This window comes from Cibotium barometz, chromosome 36 (assembly GCF_041138505.1).
Source record: "Cibotium barometz isolate CiBa-2024 chromosome 36, ASM4113850v1, whole genome shotgun sequence".
Lineage (NCBI taxonomy): Eukaryota > Viridiplantae > Streptophyta > Polypodiopsida > Cyatheales > Cibotiaceae > Cibotium > Cibotium barometz.
This window is the reverse complement of record NC_141081.1, coordinates 48,450,097-48,462,632: the sequence shown is the minus strand read 5'-3', so window position 1 is coordinate 48,462,632 and position 12,536 is coordinate 48,450,097. Positions and strand designations below refer to the sequence as shown.

General features: G+C 45.8%; 1 long non-coding RNA gene and 1 pseudogene across 1 annotated transcript in view; one reads left to right on the top strand and one right to left on the bottom strand.

The window, feature by feature from the left end:
• Positions 1-4,723, bottom strand: part of LOC147617989 (serine/threonine-protein kinase 1-like) — a 17,602-nt pseudogene extending 12,879 nt beyond the window's left edge.
• LOC147617988 (uncharacterized) overlaps positions 4,411-12,536 on the top strand; it is a 27,292-nt gene continuing 19,166 nt past the window's right edge. The window contains exons 1-2 of the long non-coding RNA XR_015262286.1: positions 4,411-4,507; positions 4,589-4,646. This is a non-coding gene — a long non-coding RNA (uncharacterized LOC147617988). The remainder of the gene's footprint in view (positions 4,508-4,588; positions 4,647-12,536) is intronic.

The window sequence follows — 12,536 nt, the reverse complement described above, 5'->3', positions numbered from 1 at the left end:
CTCTCTCTCTCTCTCTCTCTCACTTACTCTCTCTCTCACGCACACATACATATTTGTAAATATATAGTATATACAATATTATGTTTTAGATACATAAACCTATACATAGACACATATACTTATACATATATATATGTATTTAAAAATATAAATACAAACATCGACATAATTTAATTAATTTTGATTAAATTTTAATGTGCGGAGAAGGGTGATAAGTTGTGGTCACTTTTAAATATATAGATAGATATATCATGCACACATCTAAACACACACACACACACAAACATACATATATATATATATATACATATGTATGTATGTATATATAAATGTAAATAAAAACACACACACACACATTTATACACACATATACATATATGTTTTCTATTTAATTTATATTTTATTGAAAGATACTTTTTATTCTCTATCTCTCACTCTCTTTCTCTCTCTTTTCACCCTCCCTCATTACATCTCTCTCTCTCTCTCTCTCTCTCTCTCTCCAGGTCTGTCCCATCTCACTCTCTCTCTCTCTCTCGCACACTCTACACATAGATGCAGATGTACACACATGCATGCATTTACTCTCTCTCTCTCTCTCCCTCTCTCTCTCTCTCTCTCTCTCACACACACACACACACACATGTACACACCGCACATACACTAATCTAAACGCACACTCACTCCTCCCACACAAACTATCTCCTACGTAGAAATTATCTATCGTCTCTCTCTCTCTCTCTCACACACACACACACACACACACACACACACACACATGTACACACCGTACATACACTAATGAAAACACACACTATCTCCTCCCACACAAACTATCTCCTACATATAAATTCTCAGCCTCTCTCTCTCTCTCTCTCTCTCTCTCTCTCATGCACACACACACACACTCTCTCTCTCTCTTCACACACACTCTCTCACATAGAAACTCTCTCTCTCTCTCTCTCTCTCTCTCTCTCTCACACACACACACACACACACACACACTCTTAAATAGATTTACATACATATATATAATTTTAATTAATTAAATTTTAGATTAAATTTTAATGGTAGGGAGGGATGAGTGGTGAGGTGTGCTCACTCTCAAATAAATGCATCTTACATGTAATCTCTCTCTCCCTCTCTCTCTCTCTCTCTCACACACACACACACATGCACACACACATGCACATGCACATACATATGCACACTATTTATATATACATGCTTACATACCTATAGATACACATAGATACATAATATATATAAGTGTGTGTATCTATAGGTATGTAAGCATGTATACAAAGATTTCATTGAAAGATGTGAGATGAGACCTTCTTAGATTCAAATTCAAAATTGCATTGGAAGATGTGAGATTTGGCTCCTCCTCACGCTTGCAGGAGGAGTAGTTATTTTGAAATAGTCCCACCTCCTTTGTCCACTTGGAGGGAGGTGGGGTTGTGGTTAATCCTGTACTAGTATTGCACCCGCGCGTTGCTGTGGCGGCCGACCAAGTTCCAGAAAAGAACTATTCCCTCTCTACAACCATCTCTCTCTCTCTCTCTCTCTCTCTCTCACACACACACACATGCACATGCACATGACCCTCTCCCTCTCTCTGTCTCACGTACACACACTCTCAAATGTTGAAACTCTCTCTCTCTCTCTCTCTCTCTCTCATACACATGCACACATGCACACACATATACACACCTGCTCTCTCTCTCTCTCTCTCTCTCTCACACACACACACACACACACACACATGCACACACTCCCTCTCTCTTCTTACACTCTCCCACAGATAGAAGCGCTCTCTCTCTCTCTCTCTCTCTCTCACTTACTCTCTCTCTCACGCACACATACATATTTGTAAATATATAGTATATACAATATTATGTTTTAGATACATAAACCTATACATAGACACATATACTTATACATATATATATGTATTTAAAAATATAAATACAAACATCGACATAATTTAATTAATTTTGATTAAATTTTAATGTGCGGAGATGGGTGATAAGTTGTGGTCACTTTTAAATATATAGATAGATATATCATGCACACATCTAAACACACACACACACACAAACATACACACACACACACACATATATATATATATATACATATGTATGTATGTATATATAAATGTAAATAAAAACACACACACACACACATTTATACACACATATACATATATGTTTTCTATTTAATTTATATTTTATTGAAAGATACTTTTTATTCTCTATCTCTCACTCTCTTTCTCTCTCTTTTCACCCTCCCTCATTACATCTCTCTCTCTCTCTCTCTCTCTCTCTCTCTCTCTCCAGGTCTGTCCCATCTCATTCTCTCTCTCTCTCTCGCACACTCTACACATAGATGCAGATGTACACACATGCATGCATATACTCTCTCTCTCTCTCTCTCTCTCTCTCACACACACACACACACACATGTACACACCGCACATACACTAATCTAAATGCACACTCACTCCTCCCACACAAACTATCTCCTACGTAGAAATTATCTATCGTCTCTCTCTCTCTCTCTCTCTCTCTCACACACACACACACACACACACACACATGTACACACCGTACATACACTAATGAAAACACACACTATCTCCTCCCACACAAACTATCTCCTACATATAAATTCTCAGCCTCTCTCTCTCTCTCTCTCTCTCTCTCTCATGCACACACACACACACTCTCTCTCTCTCTCTCTCTTCACACACACTCTCTCACATAGAAACTCTCTCTCTCTCTCTCTCTCTCTCTCACACACACACACACACACACACACACACACTTAAATAGATTTACATACATATATATAATTTTAATTAATTAAATTTTAGATTAAATTTTAATGGTAGGGAGGGATGAGTGGTGAGGTGTGCTCACTCTCAAATAAATGCATCTTACATGTAATCTCTCTCTCTCTCTCTCTCTCTCTCTCTCTCTCTCTCACACACACACACACACACACACACATGCACATGCACATACATATGCACACTATTTATATATACATGCTTACATACCTATAGATACACATAGATACATAATATATATAAGTGTGTGTATCTATAGGTATGTAAGCATGTATACAAAGATTTCATTGAAAGATGTGAGATGAGACCTTCTTAGATTCAAATTCAAAATTGCATTGGAAGATGTGAGATTTGGCTCCTCCTCACGCTTGCAGGAGGAGTGGTTATTTTGAAATAGTCCCACCTCCTTTGTCCACTGGAGGGAGGTGGGGTTGTGGTTAATCCTGTATAGATAGATAGATAGATAGATGTTTGTTTGTGTGTGTGTAAAAGTATGTGTGTCAATCCAGAATAAAAGTGCCAGCTAGTGCTTGTTTCGAGATACCGCCCCATGTGTGCGCACACGTGTGTGTGTTAATCTAGGTAAAAGTGCTAGCAAGTGTTTGTTTCAAGATACCGCCCCATGTTAAAGACTCAAATTATTGAACTGCATTTGGTAATAAAAAAAATTATTGAACTGCACTCAAGTGCCGAACACGATGAATCAGATTGTAAGCACTTTAAACAAACTCTACATGCCGTATGAAAGATAATCAAGCTCATTAAGCAGCTCATACTTTGTAGAGGGGTCTTCGCGTATGATGTTGTCCTGAGCAGGGCTGCTAGCTGCCTTGGCTCTGCTGATGAGCATCGCGTTGCGCATTACTGAGTCCTCTTTCCTGGTTGAGAGATGCTTGGTCTCTTTTGAAGCTTTCGACAGCTCCGGCTATGGAATTCAAGCTGTTGCCCTCATTCTTGGTCACTACGGTCGAAAATGCATCATCAGATCTATGCACCACAGTGGAAAAAACCTCAGAAGATTTCGCTTGCCCTATTCCGGGCCCTAGTCCTCCTTCACTACCTGATTTCTTCACTACGAACGTCGAGAACGCATCATCTGCCACCTCCTCCTGCTCTTCCTTTCTAGCCCTTATCCTCGCAACCTGCGCATCCTTCTGCATGTACCTTAAAGCAGCAAAGAAGTCCTCTCCTCGAAGAAGCGCCGCTGCGCTGTGAAGTTCAACAGACGAATCGTCATCATCTCTGAGGGGGTAATGAGGGTGTGTGTATATCAGAGGGATCATCGGTGACATCAAACGCATCTGTGCCCGCAAAGCGCTTGGCCAAGCTCTGAAGCAAAGGAGGGGGGGAATCGACATCATCATCTTCATAGTCTTCATCTTCATCATCATCACCAATGCGCCTGTGGTGAAGCATGGTGGCATAGACATCACCAGGCTCGATGTGGCCATCGCTTCAATGGTGGCCTGCAGCAGAGGAGGAGGCGTCGCTACGACCACCACCATGGATAACAACAGTAGAGTAAATACCTGACTCGGCATCATCGCCGCCGCCACCTACGCCACCTTCTCCTCTGTACATTTCTGCGTTTGATGATGACTCTGAAGCTCCCTGCGACGCCATTATGCTCATTTACTGCATTCCTGCTGGTTAAAGGTCTCTTTACTCTGTTACGTCAGCATTTGGTCATCCAAGTCCTCACACACACAAATAATCAGCCTAACACTCTTTTCGTAGCTGGTCGTGCCCATTCCAACTTTTGCGTGACATGAAGCAGCACACATTCTCGCACCAGGTAATTAACCTCTTGATCACCTAATTTAGTACACTGGAATTATAAGCTTTATTGTTATTCCAATTCCAAAAAAAAATTTGAGCAGAGATTCAATCAAGAGAGATGAAAATTGGAGCAGAGATTCAATCAAGAGAGATGAAAATTTGGAGATAACCATCTTCTCAATTTTGTAGATATAGTCAATCATTTTAGTAATCTTGAAGAAAATCAATCGCTCACACGCTTGTGCGGCAGGAGAGAGCCATGACCTTCCTTGCAAGACGAGAATAGCCTACTGAACCACCCCTCCGTTGGTTATAACCCTAGCTTTTAGAAGGGTCTATTCACATAACTGGACACCCCCAATTCAAGTCCGTCCATCGTAGCTCTACCACAGGACCCTCAGCCTAACATTACTCCCAGTTTTCGTCCTCAAAAACAAAAGTAGGAAACCTCTTATCAAGAGTACTAATGTCTTCCCAAGTTGATCCTTCCTCCGATCTATCTTTCCATTTAAAGAAACCTTGTCTCCTAAGATGGTGCCCTGTCCGCTTTTCTTGGAAATCCAAGATACGTTCGGGCTCGTGCAGCAATGCCGGAGGTTCAAATAGATCAACAAGAACACTTGTATCCACCCCATTGTCATCCTCGCCAAGTCGTTTGCTTAAATGACTAACATGAAATACGGGGTGGACCTTAGAATGTTCAGGCAGAGCTAACTTGTAGGCCACGTGACCTACACGCTTAAGTATTGTGAAAGGCCCACAATATTGAGGCGACAATTTTAGCACTTTGCCAATTTTCAAACTTTCTGAATTCTCCGAGACTCGGAGAAAAACTTGGTCTCCTTTTTCAAAGGTGACAACTCTGTGTTCATTATCTGCATAATGGTTGTATCTATCTTGGGCCCGCTTAACATTATGCTTAGCGACTTTCATCATCTCATTATGATCTTGAAGAAAGTCCCCGTCACTTGCTGGATTCACTCTGTAGCTAACCCCACCGCTATAGGTTGCAATCCATACATAAGCATGAATGGGCTAAATCCTATAGCCACAACTGTTATAGGCAAACTCTAAAATGGAAAGATAATCTTCCCAGTTTTTTTTTTCCCATGAAAAGATCCTTCTATTAGTTAAAAGAGTTTCCGCCCCCACAAGCTACAAACTACCCTCATAGGGCAAGATACAAAGGGCGGGAATAAATGTCCTAAACAACACACCCACTCTCTAAAGGGGGGGGGGGGGGGAGAGCCAGACAGGTGGCTGGTACTGCCAACGGATGGTACCGCTGGTCTGCATGAAGAAGGGGCCATCTCTCCAGAGTCGAAGAAAGGCCGCTCTATGCCGCTGCATCCTGTCGGAGCTGCCCTGCAGCTGCTTATACTGTCCCCGCAGAGTGTGGATAAGCTCCAACCAAAACGCACGGACAACCTTTGCTGGTGGAGTCCTCTTGCCCTCGAAAGCACAAGAGTAGCGTGCTCTCTAGATGGACCAAGCCGCTACACCACCAATCAGCTCCCAACACTGGTCGATCCCTACTCCAAGGGTGGTTGCTACAGTCGGGGATCGGAATCACTAAGATCCTGCCACCCTGTATTGTAATCGTTGTGTTGTCCGCCTCTGTCTCTTATCCCATGGCAGGGCCTGACTCTATGCAGCAAGCCACTGCCCCCCATGTGAAGGTCCGCTGTGTAAGGCTTGCCATCAAGTGCAGTACTCATCCCCATACCTGCTGAGCCGCTGGAAAATCCCAGATGCAGTATCGCTGCGTCTCTCGTGCGCGGCCGCAGCATGGGCAGAATCCACCATATGCCAGCCACACTCCGACTGCCGTCTCTATGTGTGCCAGGAGCCAGATGAATAGAGTGATGCGCCTAGGCCTCTGGCAGTCCCAGAGTCTTTCCCAGAATTCAGTGAGGAACTCTCGAGAGATGCCCTGTCTACATCAGTGCTCTGGTGCATTCTGCAGGTGTGCCACCTATCCTCGCTGTCTGAATGTGTCTCCCCAAGTGTGATGTGTACTGGAAGAAAGGAGTCCCAGGGCTATCCAGCGTTGTAAAGGGGTCTGGCCATAACCACTCCCCATGATCCCACTGAAATCGAGAGAGCGGACGACTCTCCCATGCCCAAATACTCCAAGCCGGATCCTCTGCCTCCGCTGCTAGATCCAGATCGACCCACTTTTTGCCGAGGGATCCCATAATCCGCACTCTCTGGAAATAGCACCGAGACACAATCTTTGTCTCCTCTGTAGTCTGTCGTAGTCGGCCTCCCTCTACCACCTCAAAGCATATACATCCTATGAGCTCTGAGGACCCTCGACTGCAATAAGAATCTCGTGCCACGTGAATGCCCCCATCCATTGGGGTGTGTCAGGGGTCTCGTCTATCTTAGTCCAGGCCTCGGGGATAGCCATGTAAATCTCTGTACACATCTAGAGTGCCCCTCGCATCCCAGCCAACTGCTCCCCCTGAAGCTGTGGGGAGAGCCATCTAAAGTGCTTCCAGTCTCCCGGGCTCCTGGCCGGTCCAGAGTCCATCACTCCCCAAGAGAGAGGTGGCCAAGCCCCAAGCATATGTCCCTGCTCCATTGTCACCATTGGGCTCCAAATCATAGGCTGCCTAGCGTACTCCTCTGGGGACTCTAGTGCCCGCTAGAAGAGGGCTAGCCGGAGCTCCTCCCAAGCTCGTAGCAAGCTACCGATAAATCTATTCTCAAAGCGGTGGCTCATCCCCACCCGTCGAACATCCGTGAAAATCCACTGCACCCCTGGTCTCTAGGGTCCACCATGCATTGGGTTCCTTTCATGGACTCTCTGCAGCAAAAATTGCTTCCAAGGCTCCCCACCTGGCAGCAAACCTCTGACTATGAGCTTTCCCAACAAAGCTCTGCTCTAGCATGCAGGATCCACGAGGCCTAGCCCTCCCCGTGAGGTGGGAAGAATGATCACTGGCCATGCAACCTTGGCCCTTGCCGGCCTGCCATCCCCCCCTGACCATAAAAGGTTCCAGATCAAGCGCTGCACCTAACCCAAACATGATCTAGAGAAATCCCAACAGGAGGTGATGTACCACATCGTCTTGAGGAGAACCTGGTTGGCCCACCACCACAATCTACCATTGAAAGTCTAGCTGTGCTCCAATGAAGAAGCTTCTTCCTGACGCTTAGGAGAAGGGGGGGCTATCTACTGCTCTGGAGATATGTCCAGTCCCACCTGGCATCCAAGGTATCTCACTGCCATGCCCTCCGGTATCCATCTGAAGTTAGGACTCGGTATCCAATCTGGCAAAGGAGAAGGGCCAATCCAGAATCCGCATGATTTGTGCCAATTAATATGCACCCCCCAGGCCAGACAAAAGCTCTCTAATGCCTATTGAAAATGCCCAAGGTTGGCCTCACAGCCCCTCAAGAACATCGTTGTGTCATCGGCAGAGTCTGAATCCAGTAGTGTCTCATCCCGAATCGGGAGACACGGCCAGGGGATAGCCCTGCCGAACTGATCGCGAAAGCATAAACCGGTCGCCGCCCATCAGCACCTAGCTATGGTCTATTGAATAGAGTGATGCTACTCCTTGTATCCACTGCTACGAGAATCCCATGCACGCCATAGTGCCCTCAAGGAAGCCCCAATCCACTCTGTCATAGGCCTTCTCGAAGTCCAGTAAGAGGATAGCCAAATTCTCCCCTTGGAGGCAAGCTGAGGTAGATGCCTCCCAAAATGTAAAGATATTGTCAAGGATACTTCTACCCTTAACAAAACCACTCTACGTGGGATGGATCAACTCAGCAAGAAACGGCTGAAGTCTCAAACTAATGGCTTTGGCTAGGATTTTGTATGTTGTACCAAGAAGGGTGATCGGCCGCCAATGTCTGATCTCTCTGTCTCCCCCTTCTTTGGGTATCAAGTGAATCAAGCCTTCTGTAAGGCTCTCTGGCATATCACCACTGTCCTGAGAGGCCATCCTCATCCCTAGCTCAAGCAGTTCCCAGTACCAAATATAGAAAGCTACAGGCAGTCCATCCTCCCCAAGGCAGCTCCCTCTAGGCAAGGCCATAAGTGTGCGAGTGATTTCCTTCCCCGAAAGCGGGGCCTCAAGAGTGCAACGCATGTGTGCAGTCATCGATGGATGCATGTGTGACCATACCATCTCTTTGCATCGGAGCACCTCCTCTGACGAAGGGACTGCTGTCATAAGTCCTCTGTAGAAATTTGTCGTCGCAATCTCTCTAACCTGGGCTGGGTCTGTGGCTACCAAACCATCTCCCTGCCTGAGACTCCTCACACCTGCCTATGCAGCCGGTGACTCCTCAAAGAACTCAGCTGTCACCCGGTCCCCCACCTTCGTCCAGTGAGAAGTGTCATGACCCTGTGAAAATGGAACAGCACAAGTGTGGGCATGGTGGTTGCTGAGCAAAAATATTAAATGATTCACATTTGGGGTGCCCGGACAGAGAGAATGATGTATGGACATCTCCAGGTGTGAAGGGGGGAACTAGAACATTAATATTTTAATGTTTTATGTATGGTTGCCCCTAGGCCTTAGTGGGGCCTAGGGAACTTTAATGTTTATTAAAGTTGGGGCCCTAGGACATTTTTGGAGAGAGGCCACTCCACTTTTGGAGTTGCATGCCTCTCTCACTTCTCTCTCTCTCTAGCTTTTGGGGAGTCGTGTAAGCTCAAGCGTGGAGAAGGAGAAAAGAAGCTGGTCGATTGCTTGCTGTGGTTTTTGCTGTTGTTTTCTGTGCAAAGCTGGCCGTACAGTCCACGTGTGCAGGCCGTACAGTCCAGGTGGAATTTGCCCGTACAGAAGTGCTGCTGTAGGTTCTGCTGTAGGTACAGGCTGCGCTAACAGTAGCTGAAGACGGGTACAGAACTGTTGCTGCAGGTTCTGTTGCTGGTACAGTTGTACGGACAGCTGTATGGACAGGGCAGGTGTTGGCGGCGCTGGACATAACAGGTACAGGCTGCGCTGAACTCAGGCTATGCACAGGCTTATACAGTGGTGAACTACTGACATGTACGGACAGGTACAGTCGGTTCTGTTGGGGTAAAGGCATTATGCCCACCCTTATAGTGTGTACAAGCCCATAAGTTATAGTACATAGTACACTTAGTACTTTTAATGTACTAAGTGCACTATGTGTACTAGTGCAATATACATGTGTGATAGGGGAGTCACACACTCACATCTTATGAGTTGACTTATCCCCACAACTCTCTCTCTCTCTCCCTTCTCTCTGTGTATGTCTCCCACATGAAACTCAAACCCTAATTCATTCTCCCATTCAACTGGTATCAGAGCTTAGTGATCCCTCCCTCTTCCCTCTTCTCCTTGATAGCTGAACGAGCTGTACTGTAGCTGGCTGTCACCCTCATTAGGTGAGTCGTACTGTTCCATGCACTCAGCCCTTGCTTTGCTGCTGCCATACTACAGCTGTGGCAGAGAGCGCTGAGCAGCGCACAGCACTGAAGAGATAGTGCAAGGCATCAACGCTCGCAGCAAGGCCCTTCAGCGTGAGCAGCTTGCATCAGGGTCGCAGCAGCCAAGCGAACCACAAGGCAGCAGTAGCGGGCAGGTGGGCGGAAGGAGAAGGTGGCGGGCAGCCGCTTTTGCGCTGAATCACAGCAGCCAGGTGGACACGTAGGCAGTGGGCGTTGAGGCGTTTGGTCGCGATTCGGCTGGCTACAAAGCGTATTAGCGCTAGGCGAAGCCAGGCGAACACGACTCGTCCCGTGTAGCGCTGGCCAGGCGAGGCGAATACGTCTACAAGCGATACGTCGATTATCGCTGGGCGATTTCAACTACTAGCCGGGACCAGTTGTGCTCGAAAGCTCCAGCACGACCCTCCACCACCCGGCGCCTCAACGCGCTTGTAAAGGAGAAGGTGACGTGGACAAGGGCTGCCCAGCATACGCGTATCAGCTGCAGCACAGCAGGCGCTTCTCCATCAACACAAGCAGCATCAGACGTGCCCCCCCCCCTTTCTCCTGCAACAACTGAAATTCAGCCTGCAGATCAGAGAAATTCAAAAATTAAGAGGTATTTGCCTTCAATTTTGAGAATTTCTTATCAATTCAATCAATTGAGCAGGTATAGGTGCCAAATTGCTCAATTTTTGAGCAAAATTGGCAAAATTGGGTGACATTGGTCACAATCAGGATCAATTTGCAGGAAATTGAATGTCGAAATTTGGGGCTTTTGATGTAATTGTGCAATTAAGCACTCATACATGCTGTATGATGTGAGAAATCGCACATTTGGGCAAAATTGCAGCAAATTGCAGTGCAAATCAAGGGGCTTTTGTGCCGATTGTATTGATTTGCAAAATTTGCAGCAAATTGCAGTGCAAATCAAGGGGCTTTTGTGCCGATTGGATTGATTTGCATGCAGGCACTCGCATTTGATGCTTTGGGCAATGTGTTGATGCCTGACAAGCACTCAATGTGCCTGTAAATCAAGGGGCTTTTATGTACTGGATGTTTATGTGGCCGGGGGGAAGCACTGTGAAGACTCTGGATGCCTTCATGTGCGTTAATGTACCATGTATGATCATAAATTGATCTTAAATCAAGGGGCTTTTCAAGATTTTATGCTTGTTGAGCTTGGCAAAGCAGCAGGCAAGACTTTTATGCCTTGAATCCTCAGAAATCAGCTTGCAGTCAAGGGGCTTTTGCCCAATTTCTGTTCGGGACTGTTGTATGCAGTGTTCGGGACTGTAAAAGTCTGATTTTCACTCATTTGGACAGCCAGGAGATTGTTGTTGTACTTGCTGGTACAGATTTGGTACAGCTTTGTACAAGTTTTGGCATGGCTGCACATTGATTTGAGTGAGGAAAAGGCTCATTTTCAGCTGCTGTACTTGCCGGTACAGGTTTGGTACATCATTGGTGAGCACTTAGTACTGTTGTACAGTACTTTGGAAGGGGAACAGAGCACATTTAAGGTGCTGTCCTAAATCTGCAGCAACCAGATTTTGGTGATTTCATCACATACAGTGGGAGTAGAGTTGCATTCGTGCTTCCGCAGTGGGAGATAAACTTTGGGAGAACAACTGTGAGCACTTTGTGTGCCTTTGGTGCAGTGTTTGCACATCTTGCAGGGAGTCAGGCATTGACAAAGGTTGCATATTGCTATGGCAACCACAGGTGAGAGCTCTTCATTGCTTCACATCAAAAAGCTTGAAGGCTCACATAACTATGACATTTGGCAAACCCAGTGCTATAATGTGTTGCTCCAGAAAAAGCAGCACAAGCCTATCAAAGAAAGGGGTGTAATGCCCGCTTCTCTTACTGCTGAAGAGTGGGATGATATGGATGAGCTGGCAAGATCTACTATCATGTTGTCTGTGTCAGACTCTTTACTTTTCAGCATTCGTGAAGAGAAGACAGCTTGGGGAATGTGGCAGAGATTGCAGGACTTGTATGCTCAGCAAAGTGCCTCAAGCAAAGTGTATTGGTTGAAGAAACTCATAGGTCTTCAAATGAAGGAAGGGGCGTCTATGGCAGCCCATCTAAATGAGTTTAATGGTATTGTCAGCCAAGTTATAAATCAAAAGTTGGCAATGGACGATGAGTTCAAAGCCACCTTTCTGTTATGCACTTTGCCAGAGAGTTGGGACACATTCAGGACAGCCACTAGCAATTCGCATGCTATGCTGTCATATGCAGATGTTGAGGGTGCTCTTCTTCAAGAAGAGATGAACAGGAAAAACAACTCTGTTGGAAAGTCCAATGCAATGAATGCACGTGGGAGATCCCAACAAAGGGGAAAAAGCCAAGAACGGGGAAGGAGCAAGTCTCGCTCCAAAAAGGATTTGGAATGCCATTATTGTGGCAAGAAGGGACACATTAAAAAGCAATGCTACAAATGGAAAAATGATCAAAAGGAAAAGGGAAAAGGCAAAGACA